The 24,158-nt window shown below is 49.5% G+C and overlaps 1 protein-coding gene across 2 annotated transcripts in view; it reads left to right on the top strand.

Annotated features, from left to right (window-relative positions):
• Positions 1-24,158, top strand: part of NRBF2 (nuclear receptor binding factor 2) — a 585,982-nt gene that overhangs the window by 538,970 nt on the left and 22,854 nt on the right. The window lies entirely within an intron of this gene.

The following is a 24,158-nucleotide window of genomic DNA, read 5'->3' as shown; positions in this document are numbered from 1 at the left end:
TGGTCCTGTTTGGGTACGTATGTAGAATAGCTTCTGGGCACAGAAAACTGGTGGCCATGCTGCTACTGCTAGCAAAAAGAAGGGTGGCAATTTGTTTGGGCCGCAGACGCTGTCCAAACGTGGCAGAGTGGCTTAAGGATGCAGTGTTCTGCCACAGCCAGCTGTCCGACTACTGGGAACTCTTGCCCGTACAATCACGACCAAAGAACATCTGGGCACCACCGCACAGTTACCTAGACACTCATTCCCCTGTCCAAAGGGAACTCACATTGACAGAGGCATAAATACTGGGCACTGATCAACCTAAACCTCCATGAGCTGGTTGAGCCTGCTGTTGTGATTGACAAGACATAGCCTCACTAGGGCCAGAGAGAACCTTCCTCCCTCTCCCCCTTCTCTGTATTCCCCTTCCTTTTACATTATTCTATTTCTAATTTTCTTTTCCATGGTTAGCATGGCGCTCTGAAATCTGTCCAGAGAAGACAGAATGCTGCTTAAGGCAGTGGGACTTTTATCGAATTTTGGGATTGGCGTCTATTTAGAATGTATAAAGTAACTAAACGATGCTATGTACCCTTGCTGCATTTGTTACGGGACTACTTGAAGAATGCAGGGAGCCATGCTGTGTTCACTGTCCTTTTGAAATTCAATAAAAAGAAATTTTAAATAAAAAACCTACATAAAGGTGGAGAGATCTGTAATACACAAGATCCGTAATCCGATAAAATATATCTCATAAAGCCCCCAAAAAAACATTATGGAAAAGGAGATAAAGCAGATCGACTTTTAGCCCATAAATTACACATCCAAGCCATTCGCAATCATATCAGAGAACTAGCGGATAAGGAGGGTTGCCTTCAAAGCGAGATGGAGGAGATCCTAGCAATTTTCAGCAATTATTTTTGAGTTCTTTACCAACCTTAGCAGCTTGATGCTTATCAACAAGATGAGTATTTAAGCACTTAGCATCTTCCGGATAGAACAGAAGAGTTATGCCTTTTGGAGGACGACATCACCCCGGATGAGGTTCAGGCAGCAATCGCAAACTCCCCTTGAGTAAGGCTCTTGTCCCGGAAGGCTACACTGCCACTTTCTATGAAGCCTATACCTTGCTCTTATTCGTGCCTCTAGTGTGTGTTTTAACTCGTTCCTAACATCAGGAGTAGTCATCGGTACAATGTTTGAATTGCATACAACCCATCTGTTGAAGCCCGACAAGCCCGCCACGCAATGCCTTTCTTATCTGCATATCGCACTCCCCAGTTGTGATGTGAAGCGGTTTCCTTCCATTTTGGTTACTGGCTTGCACCATGTGGGGCTGACTATAGTTGCACCGACACAATCGGGCTTCATTTATAATCCGCAAGCAAACGATAACACTCTGCTAGCGGTGTGCCTTATAAAGGTAGCAGAGTGACTACACCACCCTATGCCCTTTCTCTCGACGCCGAAAAGGCATTCGACCGGGTGGATTTGAGCTATCTCACTAAAGTCCTGGATAGGTTCCAGATAGGCCCCAAAATAAAAAAAAAGTTTTCATGGCAATTTTCAAAAAACAACCGCCAAACTCAAAATCAATGGTTCTCTCTCCCAACTTAATTGGCTCATGCCAGGCACCCGTCAGGGATGCCTTTTTCCCCCCTCCACATTTGTTCTTATGATGGAATCATTGGTAACAAAGATACAGGCCAATCCCCAGATATCGGGCTTGATGGTCGACTGGGTTTATTTATTTGAGGAGTTTTATATAGCGCTGGCTAGACCTTGAGGTATCAGAGCGCTTTACATACGGTAAGCATTTTTACATAGTTATATCAGTTACATTTGTACATAGTTACATCAGTTACAAGAGACAAATCATGGCATAGAGAAAAACCGTGTTACATAATTACATCCAATGCTCGAGCCTTAACTAACATAGAAAACAAGTCCAATGGTGCGTAGAGCGTAGTGGGGGAATAGTAGGGATTAGGAATATAGTACAGAACTAGGCATAGGGGATAGAACTTCAGGGGCACACCAAAAAGTTAGGGTAAGCAAGTTGACACAACCGGTAAGTGTCAAATACATTGCTCGAGCCTAAATTAACATAGAAAACAAGTCCAATGGTGCGTAGAGAGTAGTGGGGGGGATAGTAGGGGGTAGGAATATAGAACAGAACTAGGCAAACAGTCATGGAGGATAGAACATCAGGGGAACACCAAAAAGTTAGGGTAACGAGTCGACAAAACCGGTAAGTGTCAAATAGATCAGCAACATCCAAGAGCCGGACTCCCTTGCTGTATCAGGTCGGATTAGAAATGGGAAGGGACGGTCAGGGAGGAAGTTGAGCATAAAAGTGACCATACGAGTAAAGCGGGTTCAAGCGGGGAGATCGATTTAGGCAATGGTCAGACTGGAGAGCACAAGGCTCTGACCGGAGGCAGGAGTCAATTTGAGAAACTGAAAAGACCGTAAGATGGAGGATCCAGGCATGGACCCTATTAATTGTGCGACAAAATGGGTTGAGTATAAGCTTGGCTTATTCGCTGATGACATCCTCTGCTTTATTGCGAACCTCACTGTTACGGTTCCTCCTCTAATAGAGGAAGTGAAGGCATTCTCACAGGTATCCGGCTAAGTTAACTTTAGTAAGTCATGGGGCCTAGGAGTTGCAGATCAACATCATGGCCTTGAGGACCCCAATCGCCAGGCAGGCTTTCAGTGGGGAGTCATCAGCCATCCCATAGCGATTTTCTTTTTTTTGCCATCTCTAACAAAGGACTTGTATGTTTGCAATGTACCCCCTTCTTACAGCCCTTTTTAAGGACCTATATCACTGGGGAAGCTGTAAATCTCATGGATGGGAAGAGTTAATAGCCTGGAAATTAATTTCCTTTCCAGATTGTTATATGTTCTTCAAACTCTCCTGCTTGCTTTCTCACCTTTGGTACGGAAGAATAGTTTATTAGGACAAAAATGTTGGCTTTCGTGTGGGGGTGGGTAAGTCCCAGAGAGTGGAGGGAGCAACTCTGGGTAGGCCAGCCTCAGGGGGAGGTTTGGGGTTCCCTGACATCTCTGCCTACATTTTGGCGGCACAACTGCGCCCCTCCTTGGACTAGAACCACAACCCTGACAAGAAATCCTGGGTCTGGGTTGAGCGAGCCTTTTTCCCTTATCCCCTGGCGGGATTGCTGTGGTTGCCCACATCCTCATCGTTACACGCCCCACCCCTATTGCCCTTGACATTATTGCTTTTGTTCAATTGGGGAGACGTGCGTCTGCGAAAATTATTCCCGGCTTACCCGTTTCAACGGACCCCCCTCGCACATAATCCTGACTTTACCCTGGGTTAACTAATCCCAGCTCCTTTGGCTGAAATCAGGGACGTTCCCGCATCCTGGGGTATTTCTTTGAGGATGGAGATTTACAGTTGAGGGAGTACTTGGTGCCGGGTTCGCCCTTGCCCTGATGTATTACAATGGGGGAGGGATTTGCCCACAGAGCTATCAGATGACACGTGGGGGGTGATCTGGCAGAAAGCAGCACACTCATCGATTTGTATTTGTTACAAAAAAAATGCCTATAAGACACCCAACACCTGTTCGTCTGGACAAGATGTTTGGGGGTTGTGATTTATGTTGAAAGGGATCTGGTGAGAGGAGCTTTTTTCTACATACTTGGTGGGCATGTCCTGTGAGTCAGCCTTTCTGGGTTGAGATGCAGTACAATACAAGTCATTATCAATGTCCACCTTCCATTTGAACTGCAGCAGTTTTTATTGTATGATCCCAGTGCAGATTTTACCCTCAACAACCTCTCACGCCTGTCTTGCATCTCAACTACTCCTTGCAGCACGGCTCTGTGTGGCACAACTGTAAATGGTCACTCTTCTTCTATAGCAGTGGTTCCCAAACTTTTTTGACCCGCGGCTCCCTTGACCCATTGGCCATTGCCTGTGGCTCCCCACAGTTACTTTTTTGGAGGGGGGGTGTAAGCCCGGCCTCTGGAGTACTTACATTTTACTCCCTGAAAATAATTGGTATGAAGCTGATGAAGGTATTCTAATCATATACACAGGGTATTTCATAATACTAAGGCTGTGCCGCTAATAAAATATTCCTAGTTACACTTCTTTCCTATGCCTTTTTTTAGAGTATCCTTTCAAACTTTGTTTCTCACTTACGGTGCTAGATAGCACCCCTTTGCATGTAGGCCCCATTGCCAAAATGTTTCTGCGCTTGAAAAATATTTGCATGCACTTCCATTTCTGCCCATGTCATACATGCCAACACACCTGTCTCGGTAGGGTGACTCATGATTTTTTTAAACCACATACAGCTTTATTTTTGCTGTCTCCCCCCTGAAATTGCCTCCAAATCAATACTAACCAAATAAAGTCCTTTGATTTGTTATTTTTAAATGGCTCTCTTTCTTGCTTCTAGATGGTCGCATTATGCAGTTTATGGTGTTTTACTTCCCTGTGCTCAAGGATGGAGCAGGTCTGTCTGGAAATGTGTGTGTACTGAAAGAAATGTGTACTGGAAGTACCTATGGTTCAAGTACAAGTGGCAATACTTGATAATACTTAATGGGTTTAAGAAACAGGACAACTGTACTTTCCTTATAGCTTGCATTGGTGTAAAATGCATTTGGAAAAAAACTAAATTATTAACAAATCTAACAAAATAAATCTGGCATCTTCTGCTTACTTTGGGAGTGTTGGAACAATGGGATCCGGTGAAATATGGAGGTCATCTCCCTCATCATGCCATCAATTGAGCACTTTGTTTACAGCTTTCGGCATTTCACTTACAAATCATCGACATCATGCGTTTAAGTCTAATTAGTTTAACTGAAGCCAACATTAAATGCATTAAAGTGCTTGGTGTGTGGCTCCCCAGGCTATGTTTGACTGCTCCCCAGGGAGCCACGGTGCACAGTTTGGGAACCACTGTTCTATAGCAATGTGGTGGGGGAAGGTTTGGGCTCATTATGCCATGGAGACGTTGACTGCTCTTCTTCTGGACAGGTTTGCTAAATTTGACACGACCTGGCATCTCTTCACCACTTATGTTAAACGATTACAAAGAACTGGAGGTCCCCATGTTGCAATGTCGCGAATACTACGCGCGTCTGATATTCATATTACGTCGTCTTCTGGTTCAGATATCAGATCAGTTGAAATGGGAACATTGTGTGAGAACTTGGGACCGTAATAGTAAATTTTTGCTTCATATTGTATACAACTGTATGTGGCTTGCTCTCCTCATTGGATTGGGCTTGATTTATTATGTGCGATGATTCTGTGCGATGCGTTTTGTTTATTTGTTTATTTTTACTTGAAAATGCAAAATAAAATTGTATAAACTAAAAAAAGAAACATATCTGGAAGTAAGTGTAAGTGTTACATTGTGGGCGGCCGGAACGCTTGACTTTGTTCCAGCCGCCCACAATGTTATTCATTTATCTTGTTCCCTACATTGGATTTTTGTCATTTTGGTGTCATTTTAATAATAAACATATATCCTATTCTTATAAATTGTTGCATTTGTATTGTCTTACGTATTTAATGTATTGGTGTTTTTAAATGCTTCACACCTATCTCCTGAGTTAAGCCTGCCTGCTTGTAGCCATCTACTTAAGAGTTGAGCAAGGAAATAGTTTATTGTACCTTGTTTGGTCCTTGTATTGTGATTGTGGCCTTATTACTAGTGGTAGGTACCTACTTACACCGACTAGTAAACCACCCTCCAACAGACCGTGTCTTCAGGGTTGCCATCACAATCTAACCAATTGTTAATACGGTACTTGCAGCATATGTTTTTGTTATGGACCTAAATCTTTGAGTAATGTATTTTGCTCATGACAGACAACAAATGACATGGCTACATGTCTGTTCATGTATTTGTTTATTATTGTATGGACATATAGTTTTTCGATATCTTAGCCTACCACAAGGTATGTCTGTTGTAATCCAGCCTCAGTGGTACTTATGCCTTCCTCAGAGTCAAGGTGCCGAGTACCATGCATCATATCCAAAAACGTTTTTGGTCAGATGAGTAGTCTGGCATGCATACTCACACTATTGAAATGCTATATACAATTTATAATGTATGCATCCAAATGCAGCCTTGGAATGATGTATGTACATAAGAATGTTTAAGTATGACTCGCCATGATTTTCCCTACAAGTGTGAAGCAGATGATAAATTCGAAATGTTACATTTCTGAACAATTTCCAGAGGGTAAATATTAGTAATGGCAGACAAGTATCGCCCCAGTGGTCAGTCAGCAAAAAATACAATGATAGTAAAAAAATATTATCATTTTATTTTCCAATGACTGACTCAACCATGGAATATTGGGCAGGCCGGGCAATGGCAGGGAGGAGAGTTGTGCACTGTAAGTGCCCCTGTTTGTTTGGCCGGCCGTCTTAGGACAGCCAAACTGACATGCACACCAACATAGCTGTGTTCCATAGCCGGGTGGAGAAATGGCATTGGCTCTCTGTAACTGAGCGAGTGGCAGACCAGCTCGCTCAAGCCAATCCCGGCATTGCTCTGATACCTGGTATAGCATGAGAGCAAAGTCTGGATTGGGTGGGGAGCCTGTGCTTTGTGCTCCAGCGACTGCTGGAAGGAGAGGAGCACTGAGGCGGCTGGCAGCATCACCACAGTTAAGTTTTTTTGTTATTATTATTATTATTATTATTCCTCTAACACCCACGCCTCCCCTCGCCCACCACTTTGGATTTGCTGCAGCCACCACTGGGTCTACAGGAGATATATGGCAAGCCCCGTCCATTTATTTAATATCTGAAGCCAGCAATGTGTGCAGCCTTGTGTTACTCCAGATGGGTATAAAACGCCGAGCCACACTAATTGGGCTGTATCACTTAATCCACTTACACTTATGTTGGTGAACAATGATCAGCACATTTGCATAACAAGTCAAAATCTGAAATTCAGTAAAACAGGACCATGTGTCCACTATCAAATACGGACGTCGAGTGTGAATTTTTGTGTTGTGTATGATATGGTAGTTCTCTCATTGTGACTACTGTTACATTTAGTGCACCTACACAGATGGCACCTGACTGAATTTCTGGCTCAAGTAGGGGATGTCTATGTAGTGACATTATATTGTACATATATATTCATCTCTATTGCTAGTGTTGGTCTGGTCAGGCACATACGATTGTGGTATAATGTCAGCCTATTTCTCTCACACATCATGTACATGTACTGCATGTGCTAACTATTTTGTCCCTTATCACCCTAGATAACATGACAGCTGATGAGAAGAGGACATTTGAAAAGCGTCATGAGCGGTACAGCCACATAAAGAACGTCATAAAGGCCTAAAGCAAGATGAACCTGTACAAGCGTTCCAAGGCAGTGGGGTCCTGGAATATCCCTCAACCCATGACACCTTCAAGGGCAACATCTACTGCACCCAAAAACACAGCAGGACCCAGCCAGCGACAGTCGCCCCCCCCCTCCCCCCCCAATCACTGTTACCACTGGCTACCACTGCAGCCACACATCCATCAACTCCTGTAAACTTTTTAATGGACAATGTTTTATAGTTCATTATTTCAATAGTTAGTGAATAGGATAGGTTTAGATTAGTTATGTTTTAGATTCTGATAGTGTTTTATAGTTAATGTTTTATATCTTTTTCTCTATTGATATGGTTTTAGTGGGTGGGGAGTTGTTTTTTTAGGCTTTGTATTAAAAATAATAAATATATATATTTGTTTAGGTTTACATTTGTAGTTAGTTTATGTTTAGGTGTGCTTGATGTTAGTATGGTCATTCTCTGTGTTAAGAAGGGGAGGGGTTGATGTCTAACATGTCTTTTGTGTTAAATGTATAGGATAGATTTGTTTAAGATTAAGTTTAGTTAGTGTATGGTAGTGTTGGGGTTAGTTAGTGTAGGATAGGTAGGTTAAGGTAGTTTACGCTTAGCTTAGATAGTGTAAGGTAGTGTAGGATAGGTAGTTTTAGTGTGTTAAGGTAACTTTCTATGTAAATATTTTTTTTTTTACTTTAACCACTTTGTAATCATTTCATGCTTAAGAGTTGTCAACATGCTTAGGTTGAGTTGAGTACATAATGTAGCAATTTTTCTGCAGTGTTTGTAGATATGTGTTACTTTGTAAAAGGCCTATGGACAGGAGTTAGTCTGTCTCACAATTGAGTCACTTATTCTTCACAGTTCTTTAGGCACTGTGAGTGGTCCTCTTTGTGTGAATAGATGCACAGTCCAACACAGGTAGTCACCTACTGTTGCACTGTGTGTATAAGAGATGCTGCATGTATAGTAGGGATGGTTCTGACACTCCAGATTACACATTCCTGGCTGTGCTGGGACACACACTGGTGCCTTTCACTGATCCATTCACCCTTACACCATTGCATCTCGAAAAGACAATTAGTTATGGATTCCTCAACTTAGAATAACCCCCAGGCATCAGACTGGATCCGGAGAATTTTTTCCTCAGCAGTACCTCTGCGCGTCAATAGGTGGTGTCGGTCGACTCCGTGTTCGTTGGCTTCGTGTTCGCCGGAATGACGTCGCTGTATCTACTTAGATGCCGCCCTCGCATGCCGACGTCAGTTCTTTCTTTTTCTGCGACAGCCAGAGCTGATCCGGGGAGAGCGGTACCTCAAGTCATTTTTTGACTCAGTTTTTTTTTTTAACAACACTTTTTATTAATCAAGAAGGCAAGGGCTGCAGGCCCCTGACAAACCAGGGGAACTGCCACATAGTAAATAGCAACAGCTCTTGACATTTTGTCATATAGAGGAACAATGGAGAGCTATTCATACATCATCGATCAAGAACCCCCCCCCCCCCCCTCCCCCCGACCGCACCACAGCCAGACACCACCAGAACCATCTCTATACAATTAGTACTCAGTGCCACGCTTGGCATTCAAGTAGGCCCCAAATCTCCATCCGTAGGGACCGGTGCAAGGAAAATGCCCCTATAATCAGCCCACCGCTTCCAGATCTTGAATTGACTCCGTTTTTGCGACTTTTGTCGACACCTTTTTTGAGTTGATTGACTCCTGGTGCACGGAGGGATGTCACGTCGGACCGGCTTCGAGGCTTGCGACTCTTGTCGCAAAATGATGTCGGTCACGGACCTGCACCACGTGAACGCGACCACAACCCGAAGCCGTGCTCTGACTGCCCGGCCATGAACCTGAAGTGTTTGCGGGAGCGTTTCCGAAAGCTTCTCGAGGCCCGGCAGTCTGCTCCCCGCCGTTCGAGGTCTCGGTCGAGAGGGAGGTCGTGGGACCAGTCGCGGAGCCACCACCACCACTCGTCTTCGTGTAAGTTGAAGCACAAGAAGAAGGGGAAGTACCATTGTCACACTTTGCGTTCTCACCAACCGTCGTCAGACGCGACGCATGAAGCGGAAGGTAGTCGTCCGGTTCTGCCTGCGGAGCCTGTTGGGGCGACTCAGGCCCTCCCTCCTTTTCCGGAAGCCGAAGCGACCCCTGCCCAGCTTCGCAACTTCAACGAAGCCTTGCATTCCATCTTCAGCCAGCCTGACTCCGCCGGCGTGCCCTCGGGCCCCGTGGACTTGGTTGGGGGCTCTAGGCCTTCGATGTCAGCAGTTTTGGCTCTGTCGCCGCAGGGCTCCCAAGGATACAGGCCTGGATCCGGATCGGCCCTGGTCTACCTCATGACACCTCCGGCGCCGAATCCAGTGACAACACCCCGCCGGTGGCTGTGTCCCCAGCCGGTGTCGACCCCGGTCTCCATCCCGGCCTCCCCCTCGATGAGGACATGGAGCTGGACTGTTATCGCCCGACGTAGAAACCGGCGCCAAACTGTACTTTTGTACCCCTGTTCTCCCCTGATGTTTCTTACTGCCCTGAGTGGCTCACAGGAGAGGGTGAGGAGGACTGGGAAGGGTCAGTGGACCCTCTTGCAGACCAGTTAAAGGAACCGGACTAGAGAGAGGAGTTTCGTGAGGCCAGGGGTTTGGACACCTCCCCAGACCTTGGCATGCTATCTCCCCCTACCGTGGCTACGGAGGAGGGTGCATTTTACGCAGTGGTGTTGCGTAGGGCAGCCGAGGCCTTAAACCTCGAGCTTCCTACGGTGACAGTTAGGACTAACCTCCTGACAGAGGTGCATCAACCGGCAGCGGCCTCCTCGGAGCCCTTGCTACTGTTCAATGAGGCCCTTACGGACATCCTTTTGGGCACTTGGTCCAAGCCCAACACAGGGGCTCCTGTGGACAAGATAATTGCTTGACGCCACCACTCGCCCCTGGTGACCGCATTTTCCTCTCTTCTCATCCTACCCCTGAGAGCTTGGTGGTCCAAGCCTCCACCTCCAAGTGCGCATTTCCTACCGCTCCACCTGATAGGGAATCCAAAAAGCTGGATCATCTTGGGAAGCAGATGTTGTCTTCCTCCAACTTGGGACTGCGGTCGGTGAATATTGCATGTCTGTTGGGCCCTTACACCCACTCCGTGTGGGATACGGTTGCCCAATTGCTGCCACAGTGCCCGAAGGAGGCCCCGGTCTCCAGTGCTGTTGCCGAAGGGAGAGACGCAGCGCAGTTCACCATCCGGTGTGGGCTGGACACCGCGGACTCACTGGGCAGGACGATTTTCACATCGGTAGCACTGAGACGCTGTGCCTGGTTGAGGTAGACTGGTTTTTCAAGGGGTGTCCAATCCACCCTTAGGGACATGCCCCTTGATGGCCATCGCATATTCAGTGACAAAGCAGACAATGCGCTAGAGCACTTTAAGGACTCTCGTTCTATGGCCAGGTCCTTGAGCCTCTCCACCACCCGCCTTGCGCAGTCTGCTTTTCACCCCTTTTTGGCTACGGAGGGGGTGCCCCGCCATGTCCCGCCCAGAGCCACAGGCCAGCGCAAGCTGTTCAGCTCCTGTGCAGCTGGAGACGTGGGCACCACTGCCTTGGTTCTGGGGGCCAGCGGGTGGGCCAGTCCACCAAAGCCCCCTCTGCAGTAGCCTCCAAACCCTCCTAGTCCGAAGTGGCTACTCCCTCCCCTTCAAGACTACTCCTCCAGCCATGCCACCTGAGTACCATTGCATGTCGGAGGATCATATGGCCCTTTTCCAACAGGAGGTTTCGGCACTCTTGGCCCCGGGGGGGGGGGGGCGCGCATCGTGTGAGTTCCTGTCCCAGAAGTTGGTCATGGTTGCTTTTCCCACTACTTTCTGGCGCCCAAGAAGGACAAAGGCCTGCATCCTATCTTGGATCTCAGGAACGTCAACCGCTTCCTCTGGAAGGAGAAGTTCTAAATGCTGACGTAAGTTCAGGTCCTGTCTGCCCTAGACCCTGGAGACTGGATGGTAGTGTTGGACTTGCAGGACGCTTATTTCCTCATCCCTGTCCTGCCGGCCCACCGGCGTTACCTGCGGTTCACGGTAGGCCACGAGCACTTTCATTTTACCGTGCTCTCCTTTGGCCTTACCAGCGCCCCTCGGGTGTTCATCAAAGTGATGGCGGTGGTCGCAGCTCATCTGCGCAGATCAGGGGTTCCAGTCCTCCCCTATCTCGATGACCGGCTGTTGAAGGCGAGCTAGCCCCAGGCTGTCGTCTCCCACCTACAGACTATGGCCGACCTCCTGCATCCACTGGGGTTCTCCATCAACATGCCGAAGTCACACCTGACTCCCTCTCAGAAGCTCATCTTCATCGGAGCGGTTCTGGACATGACGCAGTTTCAGGTTCATCCTCCCGAACAGCAAGTCCGGGATATTAGGGCTATGATTCTGATCTTTCAGCCTCTATCCCAGGTTTCGGTCAGGATGACCCTCAGGCTACTGGGCCTGATGGCCTCTTCCATCCCGCTGGTGGACCATGCCAGATGGCATAGGCGGGCTCTGCAGTGGGACCTGAGGTTTCAGTGGGCACAACATCAGGGGAACCTGTCCGATTGCATCCAGATCTCGGAGGGCACTGCACACCAATTGCAGTGGTGGCTAACGAACCAGTATTGGGTCGACGGCAGATCCCTTCTCCAACCAGAGTTCACGTGGTGACCGATGCATCACTTATGGGATGGACACATGGGGCAGCGGAAATCAGAGGCCTCTGGTCTCCGGTGGAGTCTGGGCTCCACATCAACCTTCTGGAGCTTCGGGCGATTCGTCTTGCACTCAAAGCATTCCTTCCCTCTGTCCGGGGAAGAGTAGTGCAGGTGTTCATGGACAACACCACCGCCATGTGGTACTGCAACAAACAAGGCTGGGTGGGGTCGTGGACCCTATGTCAGGAGGCCCCCTGGACATGGCTGGAACATCTGGGCATTTCCCTGGTGGTTCAACACCTGGCAGATTCCCTGAACGCCAGGATAAAGGAACTTGGCCTCAGGTGCTTGATGGATCAGGAATGGCATCTTCACTCTGAGGTGGTGCAAGGTCTCTTTCGACAGTGGGGAGAGCCTTGGTTGGATCTATTCGCCACCGAAGAGAACGCGCAATGTCAGCAATTCTGCGCATTGGAATTTCCAAGGCAGCACTCGCTAGGTGACGCTTTTCATCGCTAGTGGAGTTGCGGTCTTCTTTCCGCCTTTCCGCCTATACCACTTCTGCCCAGAGTGCGAAGAAGATCAAGCGCGATCGGGCCCAAGTCATTCTTGTGGCTCCGGATTGGGCACAAAGAGTCTGGTATCTCGAGCTGCCACTCATGGCCGTCGATCCTCCGATCAGACTGCCTCTTCAGGAGGATCCTCTGTCGCAGCAGCAGGGGGCGGTTCTCCACCCGAACCTGTCCAGGCTCCACCTCCTTGCGTGAAGATTGAGCGGCGGCAGTTGACCACGTTTGACCTGCCTCAAGACCGAAGTGACATTATCTTGGCAGCCAGGCATCCCTCCACTAAGACGGTATACATCTCCAGATGGAACACATTTGTGGCATGGTGCACAACAAAGGCTGTGGATCTCCTTTCTGCCCCTCTTTCTGAGGTTGTCTTGTTCCTCCTTTCTTTGGGCCAGTAGGGCTCTGCTCTGGGCACTCTAAATGGCTACCTCTCGGCCATTTCAGCCTTCCTTAGGCTTCCTGATCAGCCTTCTCTTTCAAGTCCCCTGTTGTAAATCGCTTCCTTAAGGACATTACTCATCTTTTTCCTCCTGTTCCTTTCGTAATGCCTCAGTGGGACTTGAACTTGGTTCTTACATATCTTATGTGCGCTCCCTTTGAGCCGCTACATAACTGTCCTCTCAGGCTTCTAACTTTGAAAACTGCATTTCTGGTGGCCATCACCTCTGCGCGCAGGGTGACTGAGCTACAATCTCTTTCTTCCAAACCTCCCCTTCTGGCTATCCATCTGGACAAGGTCATCCTCAGAACTAGACCTTCCTTTCTTCCCAATGTGGTTACTTCTTTCCACATTGGCCAAACCATCACTTTGCCCACCTTCTTTCCGCCTCCGCATCCTTCAAAAGAGGAAGAGGGGGGCGTGGTCTAACTGGCGATGCAGTAGGACGCACGCTGGAGGAGCTCCGGCAGGCCGCTGCGCACCAACGCTATCACAGCGGAGCTGGGGGTCCCCTGACGCTCACCTCGGGGGTGTCCTAGGTGTGGGGGATCTGTGGCACCCCTCGGCGGGCAGAGATCGGCGTGGGAGCAGCGGCAGCGTTGTCCCGCGGAGGCGCCTCGATCCGGCGGTTGGTGCGCCCGCCATTTTGCGGCGATCGGACCAGAGGCTTTCAGACTTGTAACGCGGGCGTACCTTATATCCCACGAAGACGCCTGACCTGACGCTGCCTGCGGCCTCCGGAGGTGAGGGAGCCATCGCGGGAGTGACCGTCCTGATTGTGGAGGGTGCAGACGGCGGACCTGGGACGCAGGCACGGCCGGACGGGCGGCGGGCCTGTAGCCGACCCGGACCCGCTATTTCCCGCACCACAACGGTGAGGCGCCTTGGAACCCGGGGCCCTGCTGGGTGGCTCTCCCGGCCCGGGGGGGCCTCCTCCTGCCTAGAGCGTCGGTGGTGACCGAAGAATGCTGGTAGGAGGCCGCGGCTCGACTCCTGCCGCCACTTAGCCTCCCCCGCTTTGTGGATACCGGGACGGCTCCTTCAGGGATGCGAAACACCTGGGCTGCATCAGCTTGCGGTTCTGCGGCTCTTACGTGGAGGAGCGCACACTTCCATCTGCCTTGGGCCTGTGTGAGTCATCGTAGTGGCTTGCGTGGAGACCATCGGGGACAGCGGAGCCAGCGCGGGGGTTTCTCGGGCCCCCAGGAGTTCGCTACAGCGGCAGCCGCCATATTTCCTGGAACTGTGAGTAGGAGATCTGCTGGGGTACGCGTCCCTGACCCCTCGCTGTGGGGGCATTGGGGGCGGGCGACCACCCTAGCCGGCACTGCAATTCTACCATCAGGGAGGTCTAGCTATCATCTTGCCCCTCACTGGAGCGGGGCGGGAGATGCCCTTGTGACTGCCTCTGGCTGCCATTTGTAAGGTTGTCGACCGGGACTGCCTCGCGGGATAGTTTGGGCCCGTGTAGGTCCTTCCTGGGCCGCGTTGGTGCCGTGCCTGCCGTGCCACAGCTGCACTGCCCCCGTGGGGCAAGATGGGCTCGTCTACATCCGTGGAGGAACAGGCGCCGGCTGGAGGGGACTCGCTCCCGGTGACTCAGGTCTTTATGTCCTCCTTCATGTCTGAACTGAAATCTGAGATTGGCTCCCTGCGCACCGAAGTACATTCCTGAGTTAGAGAACTCCGGAGAGAGGTAGCTGATCTTGGGGGACGAGTAGATGGCTTGGAGAAGACGCTGGATGCCCGGACGGAAGACCAGGAGCAGGTCTGGCAGCGCCTGGCTGTCCTGGAAGACCAACACATAGAATTGCAGCTGAAGCAGGAGGATTTGGAGAATCGAAGTCGCCGGAATAACCTCTGCATCCGGGGGGGTCCCTCTTGGTGCGGAAGGGAAAGACATCATGACATATGTGGCGCAGCTGCTGCATGAAGTGTGGGGTGATGACAACGCATCTCCCCCGGCCATGGATCGGGCTCACCGGGTCACTGGGCCTGCGGGCAGATCAGGCCTTCTCCCGGATATATTAACCAGGGTCCATTTTTTTACAGAAAAGGAAGCTATTCTACGGGCGGCACGGGCCAAGCAAGACCTCACGTATGAGGGACATAGAATTCAGTTTTTCCAGGATCTGGCCCCCACTACCCTTCGGCGCCGTCGTGCCTTCAAACCAGTGGCTGATAAGTTGCGAAGTCTGAATATCTCCTATCAGTGGGGTCATCCTTTTGCGCTTATATTTACCTGGGAGTCTCGGCGAAGGGTGATCCGGTCCTACAGGGATGCGGCACAGTTGCTTCGACTCCACGACTCGCGGCCCGACAGCCCCGCTCGCCCTTCATCATCTGCAAGGGTTCCTGCTGAGCCAGCTTGGTCGACCGTGCGCCGGCATAGGCGCACCTCTCCTCTCAATGAACAGGACTCCCTGCAAGCTAAACATGACATTATAGAACACATTAAGTCCTTAGAAGGTGACAAATCTGACTCTGGCCCAGAAACTTCACCTCCGTGATCAACAGTCTGGATGTTTGTGGTGACTCCTGGAGCTCTTCTCTACGACCACTGCTCCTTATGGTCTAGTGTTTCCTAGGTGGGCTTGGTCTATGGGGGGGGGGGGGTCTTGCAGCCCCCCAGCTCTTAATCCCTCTTTCTCTTTTGTGTGCGGGGTGGCCAAGGCCGGAGGCCCTCTCTTTAGTTGACTTTGAGACCGGTGGACAGCGTACCCCCCTCTGTTCCTGGGAGAGTGACGTCTCTTGGCTTGTCCGAACGCTCTGGTGTAGGCTGGCCGGCGATTGGAACAGGGACATGTGGCCTGGTTGGCCGACGTTGGGTTTATCCCCTCTCACTTTCTGCCCTCCTACTTACCTGTATCTCTCCTTCTCTGCAGGCGCTAGGTATGGCGGGTGGTTGCTTCACCTATCACAGCGTGCACCTGGGGCTAAAGTCGGCGCACTCCTGGGTTTCATCCCTGAAACGCTCTCTTCGGTGGCATGATGGACTAACTTGGAACTTGACTTCCTCATGGCTGTTTCTGGCCCATTAAAGATACTAACCCTTAATGTTAAGGGCCTGAATTCCCCCAACAAGCGGCAGCAGGTGTGGCGCTACCTGCAACAGCATAGCCCGGACATTCTTTTTCTGCAAGAAACTCACCTGCTGCGCATAGATACTCCCCGCATGGCACACCCAAGCTATCCCCTCCAGTTCTGGGCGTCGGCGGACACCAAAACAGCCGGGGTGGCTATTCTCTGTAGGCCTGGAATCAGGCAGAGGCGCACTAAAGTTTATCGCAGTCCGGATGGACGCTTCATAAGGGCGGAGGTGTGGGTGGGGAGACGCCTACTTACACTGTGCAATGTTTATGCACCGAACCAGATGCAAGACTCCCATCTCCGAACACTTATGCGGGAACATGTGCCACAAGGCGAGCCCTCCTTAATTTTGGGGGGAAATTTTAACCTTGTGTGGGATCCTGCAATGGACCGTAGCGAGGCTTCTTCCAATGGGGCGGGAGCCATTTCCTCTACACTACGGAAACAGATAACGGATCTTGGTTTGCTGGATGCTTGGCGATATCATTCACTGGAGGTGCGGGATTACTCGTACTATTCTCACGTTCACCGTTCGTACTCACGTATTGACTATTTATTCATCTCCCATGACGCCGTGCGGGACACGGTGGGGGCGTCTATGTCCGACATATCGCTATCTGATCATGCCCATGTGGAGCTATTACTACAAGATCCGGCCGCGTCTCCTGCCCGCTCTCGGCAGTGGCGCCTGCGCGATCCGGCGGATGTGTAGAACATACGGTCCGCCATTGACTCCTATTTTGTGACTAATGATCTTCCCGAAACTCCTTTTCCAGTGGTGTGGGATGCGTTTAAGGCTACCATCCGTGGCCACATCACATCCTTAGCGATTGCACGTGCCCGGGAGGCGCGCCGCCTGGAGGACAGCCTTTCCAAGGACATAAAGGCGCTAGAGCAAAGGATAAGGGTCATTCCTCGGTCGTGAATCGACGACGGCTTGCTAACCTCCGGGGCCGGCTCCGCACGCTACGCACTAATAAGGCAGAGCGGTCCCCGCTCACCTTAAAACAACGATATTTCGAGGGGGGAGACAAAGTGGGCAGAGTATTGGCGCAGCGCTTGCGGGCACGCGCGGCGAAGGCCCACATAGCGAATATCCAAACGCCGGACGGGGTCTGGGCCGTCACGGAACGAGCTAAATGTGAGGCCTTTCGGGCCTATTACGCTTCCCTCTATGGAGCGAATGACCCCTCGCCAGCCGATATAGATGACTTCCTAGCCCAATGCCCCTGGATACCAATTCACCCACAACATGCCCAACAATTAGAAGACCCCCTCATGGCGGAGGAATTGCGGACGGCGCTGAAGGATCTGCCTCTCGGGAAGACGCCGGGGCCAGATGGCTTGCCATTGGTTTTCTACCGTATGTTTCTGCCGCAGCTCCAGCAATATCTCTTGCGACTGTATAACTCCTTCTCGTGTGCGGAGGGGCCGTCGTCCTCTATGGGTATGGCGGAAATAGCCCTTATTCCTAAACCGGGCAAGGACCCCACGCTGTGCGCGTTTTACCGCCCTATAGCTTTGCTGAACACGGATCTTAAAATCTACACCAAAATGCTCGCTAGACGCTTGGACCCCCACATGCCAGGGATTGTGGAACCGGACCAAGTTGGCTTCATCCGCAGCAGACAAGGGACGGACAACGTGCGTAGAATCGCGCACCTGGTGGGAAAAGCCCGACACTGGAAAATACCAGCATGCCTTCTCTCGCTGGACGCGGAGAAGGCGTTTGAGCGAGTGGAGTGGGGTTTTCTCCGAGCTGTATTACAAAAGTTCGGACTGGGTGAGAATATGATCTCTATGATCATGGCCCCCTTATCTTTCTCTGCAAGCTCGGGTCCGAGTTAATGGGCAGCTTACGGACCCCTTCTCAATCTCTAGAGGTACACGGCAGGGCTGTCCCTTGTCGCCTCTGCTGTTTGCCCTGGTGGTAGAACCCCTAGCGGAGATGATTTGGCAGCATCCGGACATACATGGGATCCTCCTTGGGGGCCGGCAAAACAAGGTAGCACTCTTCGCGGATGACCTTATCCTGACATTGTCGCGCCCGCATACATCTCTTCCGTCGCTCCATACCCTTCTGCAGTCTTTTGAGAAAGTCTCAGGCCTCAAAATTAGTCATGGCAAATCCTGGGCTCTGAATCTCACGATTCCGCCAGACGAGGTGCCGGTCCTGAAAATGCTCGCTCCTTACCAATGGGCCGCAGAGCACATCCGATATCTCGGCCTCCAACTGACCCCCACCTTGGACACATGGATACAGGTGAACTGGCGAGAGTGCCGGAGGACTGGTCTGGAAGACCTGAGGGGCTGGAAAAATCTCACGATCTCTTGGTTGGGTAGGCTTAATGCCGTAAAAATTTCAATACTCCCTAAAATCTTACATTTATTTCAATGCCTCCCCTCCCCAATACCGCAACGCCAAGTACAGGGCTGCTTTATCTGGGGCGGGCGCAAGCCGCGATTCTCCCACAGGACCCTCCTGTCACCACGCGACAGAGGGGGCCTTGCATGTAATAACCTCTTGGACTATTATTGGGCCTCGCATCTCCGTTTCGTGTCGGAATGGATAGCCGTAGAGAGTGAAAAGGTGTGGTTCCACATGGACAGGACGGTAACTGGACGTTCAATCTGGGACCTTGCCTGGCATTCTCGCACGGCGCGCTCGCGCAGTGCCTACATGGCAGTCCCTACCAAAACGGTTCTGGATATATGGGACACGATTGCAGTACGTAGGGGTTTAACGACCTTTCCCTCCCCCCACACTCCTATTTCGGGTAACCCGGCTTTCCCCCCGGCCCTTCATCCGCCAGCCTTTGCGAATTGGTTACAGGGGGGGTGTAGGGTGATTGGTGATCTGTACTAGGGAGGCACACTTAAGACGTTTGCCCGGTGTCGGGAGGACTTTGGACTCCCGATGAACGCGGGTTTGCAGTACGCGCAGCTGCGGCATTGGGTGTCCTCCCCAGAGATGCAAAGGGCCGCTACCCGTCCGTTCACCCTGTTTGAGCGGCTGGTCCGTTCCTTTGATGAGTCAAGGGGCCTGATCTCTCGCACATACCAGATTTTACAACATCCCCCGGTCCTATCTCCGCACCCCTACTAGCGCCAATGGCAGGCGCTCTCAGCCACGGAAATCACCCCAGCGCAGTGGCATAGTTTTGGCGGGATATTCCCGGGGTTTATCGCAGTGTCCCGCACAGGGAAAATGCATATAAAATCATGACGCAATGGTACTATACGCCTACTCGCCTGCACAAAATGTTCCCTCGCGTGTCCACATCGTGTTGGAGATCTTTGAAGGCTCCTGGAGATTTCATGCACATCTGGTGGGCGTGTCCGCTCCTGACCCTGTTCTGGAAGGAAGTCCTTAGCCATATTAAGGGGGTGCTGGGGTTTCCGCTGCCTGATTCCGTTACCGTGATCCTTTTGGGCCTTTAGCCTGTCAGTTTGAAAGCCCTAACCCGCAGCGATTGGACTATAGCACTTCATATGCTAGGGGCGGCCAAACAGACTATAGCGTTGTACTGGAAAAAAATGGACACTCCCCCAATAGCGGCTTGGTACATGCGTTTATGGCATGTGCTAACTATGGCATTTTTTACGGCGAGATTACAATCGCGTGACACACGCTTCACTGCTGTTTGCCGGCCCCTAGTTCAGTACCTTTGTAAAGTAGAACATGCCCGTTACTTACCCTCCAAGCTTAGAGCACTACGCCTTTTTGAAGATGCCCTACTTCCGTCAGATCCCAGTAGACTCCTCACATGATCAGGGCAGACCTCAGAGACGGCCCATGCGACAAGCCCCAAAACCAGCACGCCTCAAGTTCTGCGCTGTTGCGTACACACTCCCGTCCGTCTGCGTAGCCACTACTGCTGCTGTCCTTCTCTTCTCTTCTTTCCCCTCTTTCTGTCTGGCCTCCCTCTATCTAGTCTTCTCTATCAACTTTTGGCGGGCCCAGTACCCGCGTTCTTATTGTTTTTGTTCTTGTATTGCAAAGGGTCCCGACGCTTCACATAACGCCTCTATATTGCCATATGCTTTGATACTCGGCCGGCCCCACAGGGGTTGTAGGCGGCATGCTGTGTTTAAAATTGTTCTATACTGTTTTCATATAAGCATCCTGAGGAGCCTTGAATGAAACGCGGCCGGCCCTAACTGGGTTGTGGGCTTAACGCTGTGTCAATGTGGACCTCGGTTCCCTTTTGTTTGTAAGGGAAAAATAAAATAAAAAGATCTGGAAAAAAAAAAAGAGGAAGAGAGGCTCCACCGTCTGGATCTAAAACGTGCGCTTTCCTTCTACTTGGATCGCACCAAACAATTCCGGGTGGACAACCAGCTCTTTATTGGGTATGTGGGTGCCTAGAAAGGTCGGGCCGTGCACAAACGGACCATCTGCAGGTGGGTCGTTCTGTGCATCAAAGCTTGCTATTTTGGCACAGTAGGAGCCTCCAGTGGGAATGCGCGCCCATTCCACCAGGGCGACGGCAGCTACCATTGCTTTGGGACGGGGAGTCCCCTTTAGTGACATCTGTCAGGCAGCTACGTGGGCATCGCTGCACATGTTCACCAAGCACTACTGCCTGGACAGCCAAGTCCGGAGAGATGGCTTCTTTGGCTGTTCTGTTCTCCAGGACTTTTTGGTTTGAACTTAGTTTGCAGACTCACCTCCGGGGTTGGTATTGCTGGGGTATCCATTCTAAGGTAAGGAATCTATAACTAACTGTTTCTTTCAGATGAACAAGTTAGTTACCTTCTGTAGCAATATATCTGTAAGAAACATAGGTTAGTTATAGATTTCTTACTGCCCCACCCATCCTCCCTGTTCTGCAAACTGACTTCTAGGGTTAAGGACTTCCTTTCAGGGCCCTAGTTTTGCTCACCAATGGTCAGTGTCTTGCATGGTTCTGCGCTTCTGGCGTGGAAAGTCGTGTACAGCGCGCGAGGGCAGCGTCTATGTAGCTACCGCAACGTCATCCCGGGGACCACGACGCCAATGATGAACACGAAGTCGACCAACGCCACCTTCCGAGCGCAGGGGTACTACTGACGAAAAACTTTCCGGATTCAGTCTGACGCCTGGGGGTAATTCTAAGGTAAGGAATCTATAACTAACATATATCATTACCAAAGGTGATGTAAATTGTTCTTCAGGACCCCTAAAGTCTCTCCTCTGTGTCCCATGTGAGAGGTGGTCATGTAGCTATAAGCAGGGCCCTTATAAAAGATGTTTTATGTGCCCTGATGGTGGAGAAATTGCACATGCAGTTTCCCCATTGCAGATGCCTAGCCCCATTGCATAACATGGCAATGGTTTATGAATGCATAACTATCACTTGGAATTGAAGAAAGATATAATTCAGGGACTTAAGAGAATGGTATTGATAAATCTAGCAATATGAAACTGCTGAATTTAACCTAAATTGTACAGAGAAAAAGTTCTAAGACTTAGTCTTTAAACTAAAATTCAGCCTTCCTTCCCTCTTCCCTGATTGGTCAGTTTTAAAAGGATTAGCCAGGCTGCTTTGATGAATTGATAAGTGGCTCACACAGGGAGAGGCTATCTGGTGGCAAGAGCTCTGCTAAACAGGGGGAGGGGGTTATTAACCCCTTCAGCGCTGGGCGAATTCCGCCGCGGTGCTGAAGGGTTCGTGCGCGGGCGGGCCCATGACGGAACGGTTCCGTCATGAGCACAGCTCAACCGTGGCTCATGACGGAACCGTTCCGTCATGAGCATGGAAGGGGTTAAGGCATGAAGCTTCAAATGGGTAATAAGACAGGCAGGGAATTCCAGGCCCATCTACCCACCAGCCCCTCTGAACAAGCCAGATGGCAAGCTTAAGGCAGAAATTTGAAGATGGTAGGGGAGGAGAACTATGGAAATGAGCAATACTGGAGGTTGGGTTAACTAGTTCTTGCTCCTCTGCTGAGATTTCAGCCATACTGAAAATAGGCTGTAGCCCAGTAAAATGACAAAAATGTTTGGGAAAATTTGATTTTCTGACAAAAGTCTGCCTGTTCCTGAAAGCTGGAAAGATGGTGATTTTAGCACTGTAAACCCTTCATTGATCTAATTTGCTGGGAAAAACGGATGCTTTTTTCTGCAACACCTTTTTCAAATTTTTCTCCCCAAAAACAAAATGTATCTATATTTTGGTTAATTTCTTGGTTCTCTCCAGGGGAATCCACAAACCATGTGTACCTTTAAAATCCTCAGGATTCTGGGAAAAAAAACACAAATTTGGCGTGGATGTTTTTTATGTGGACAGAAAGTTATGGGGCCTAAGTGCAAACTACCACAAAAAAGGCTGGGGGGGGGGAATGAGTCCAGCAGCAAAGGGGTTAAACAACTACACCCAGAATAATAAAAAAAAAACAGGTACACAATATAAGGGAAACTCTTACCCAGGGATTAAGGAGAAAATGACAGACTACAGGCTCCTATAGAAAAGGCACAGAACTTGCAACTGGTATTGCCTCATTGGCATAATTTGGAGACACACTTCACTATATTCAACCAATATATAAAATGCACATTTGGAGCTGTAATGGACAAACTGAAAGTTCTACAAAACTCAATATCATTACTGAGCTAGAACATAAATAGTGGGGGGAGAATAGAGACCGTGCTCTAGGCCGCGGACCCGCCATCAACTACGATTGAAACCTTTTAAGGCTATAGACCGGCTGAACGATCTAAGGAAATTAACTCAAAGCCCACTAGTCGGTCTACCCCACAATCTAGCAGAGCAATTATAGGGAATTCAGTCAAAATATCCATAGCTGCCAAGTTTTAAAATTGCTTTTGTATGACATTTCCCATGATTATTTGCGCTTATGAAACCAAGGAATAAGGTCAATCTAAAGAGATAAATATCTGAAACTGTTACTTCTGAGCAGTAAGAAGACCTACAAAAGACCTAGAAACTTCTGTATATTACTTGGAATGAAAAACTGATTTTGCATTTCCAAAGTGATTTCCAGAAAGAGCCTGGAAACCTTGTGATGACTGCCATGAATGCGGCATGATCACTTTAGGGGAGAACTGATCAGACCCTTATTTGCAGTGACTATGGTATGCTAGACAAGCCTCCCAGCGGGTACTGAGAAAGAGGTTTAGAGCGGGTACTCATCATAAGGGTTTAGAGCTGACCAGTATTTTACCAGACTTGTGGGTATTTTTATGCTAATGCAGGTAAAAAAAATTAAAAACGCATTCAGAATTTATATTTTTTCTCCTTTGAAATATAAACACGCATCTCCAAATATATCAAAAGTGTTTTTGAGTTGTCTGAAATTGTCATTTATGAGTTTTAAAGCAAACCACCCCGGCAGAAGTGCTATGTTTAAAAAACAAAGAATATACATAATTACTCACTATATTACTGAGGATTTAAACGGTTTCGAATATCTGTTATTTTTCTTTGGGAAAGGCAGCAGTCACATATTTTGAACAAAAAAGAGGGGGGCTGGGAGCCAGTAAAGGTCCAGTACCCAGGCTCCGAAATCACTACTACACCCAATTGTGGGGATTCCTATAATAGAGCAGAGTACAGAAATAAAGAGAAGAAAGGAAGGATGGAGAAATGGTAATCATAAGGATTACTTCTTGGTGCCCTCGCATATCCCTGGGGGTGTCATGCTTCATCTTCGGGTGTGCTCCTCATAGCGCTGGCGCTGAAATGTCCTACGGGCCCCATGAAAGGTCTCTTTAGCGGATACCTTTTTATTTGATAGGCGTATGATGAAAGGTATGTATGTAAGGGCGTCAAGAATATGCGGGGTGGAGTGAGTGTGTTTAGTCAACTGAAGGAGGTAAAAACTGTCTAAGAGATACCGATTTAGAGTTTAATATGGTGGTTCTCTAGGCAGTGTTAAAAACCATGATCAGGTTTTTTTTTTTTACTTTTATTTTTGCATTTTATATAATTCAACATAACATAAAGTGCATCATGGTAGGTGCAAGTATAATAATCTGAAAATACAGGTAGACAAGCATCCCTGCAGCAGATTGGATCAATTCCTCCAACTTCCAATAC

This window comes from Triturus cristatus, chromosome 1_2, assembly GCF_964204655.1.
Source record: "Triturus cristatus chromosome 1_2, aTriCri1.1, whole genome shotgun sequence".
Lineage (NCBI taxonomy): Eukaryota > Metazoa > Chordata > Amphibia > Caudata > Salamandridae > Triturus > Triturus cristatus.
The sequence above is the reverse complement of the archived record's forward strand: the minus strand, read 5'-3'. Positions and strand labels throughout refer to the sequence as shown.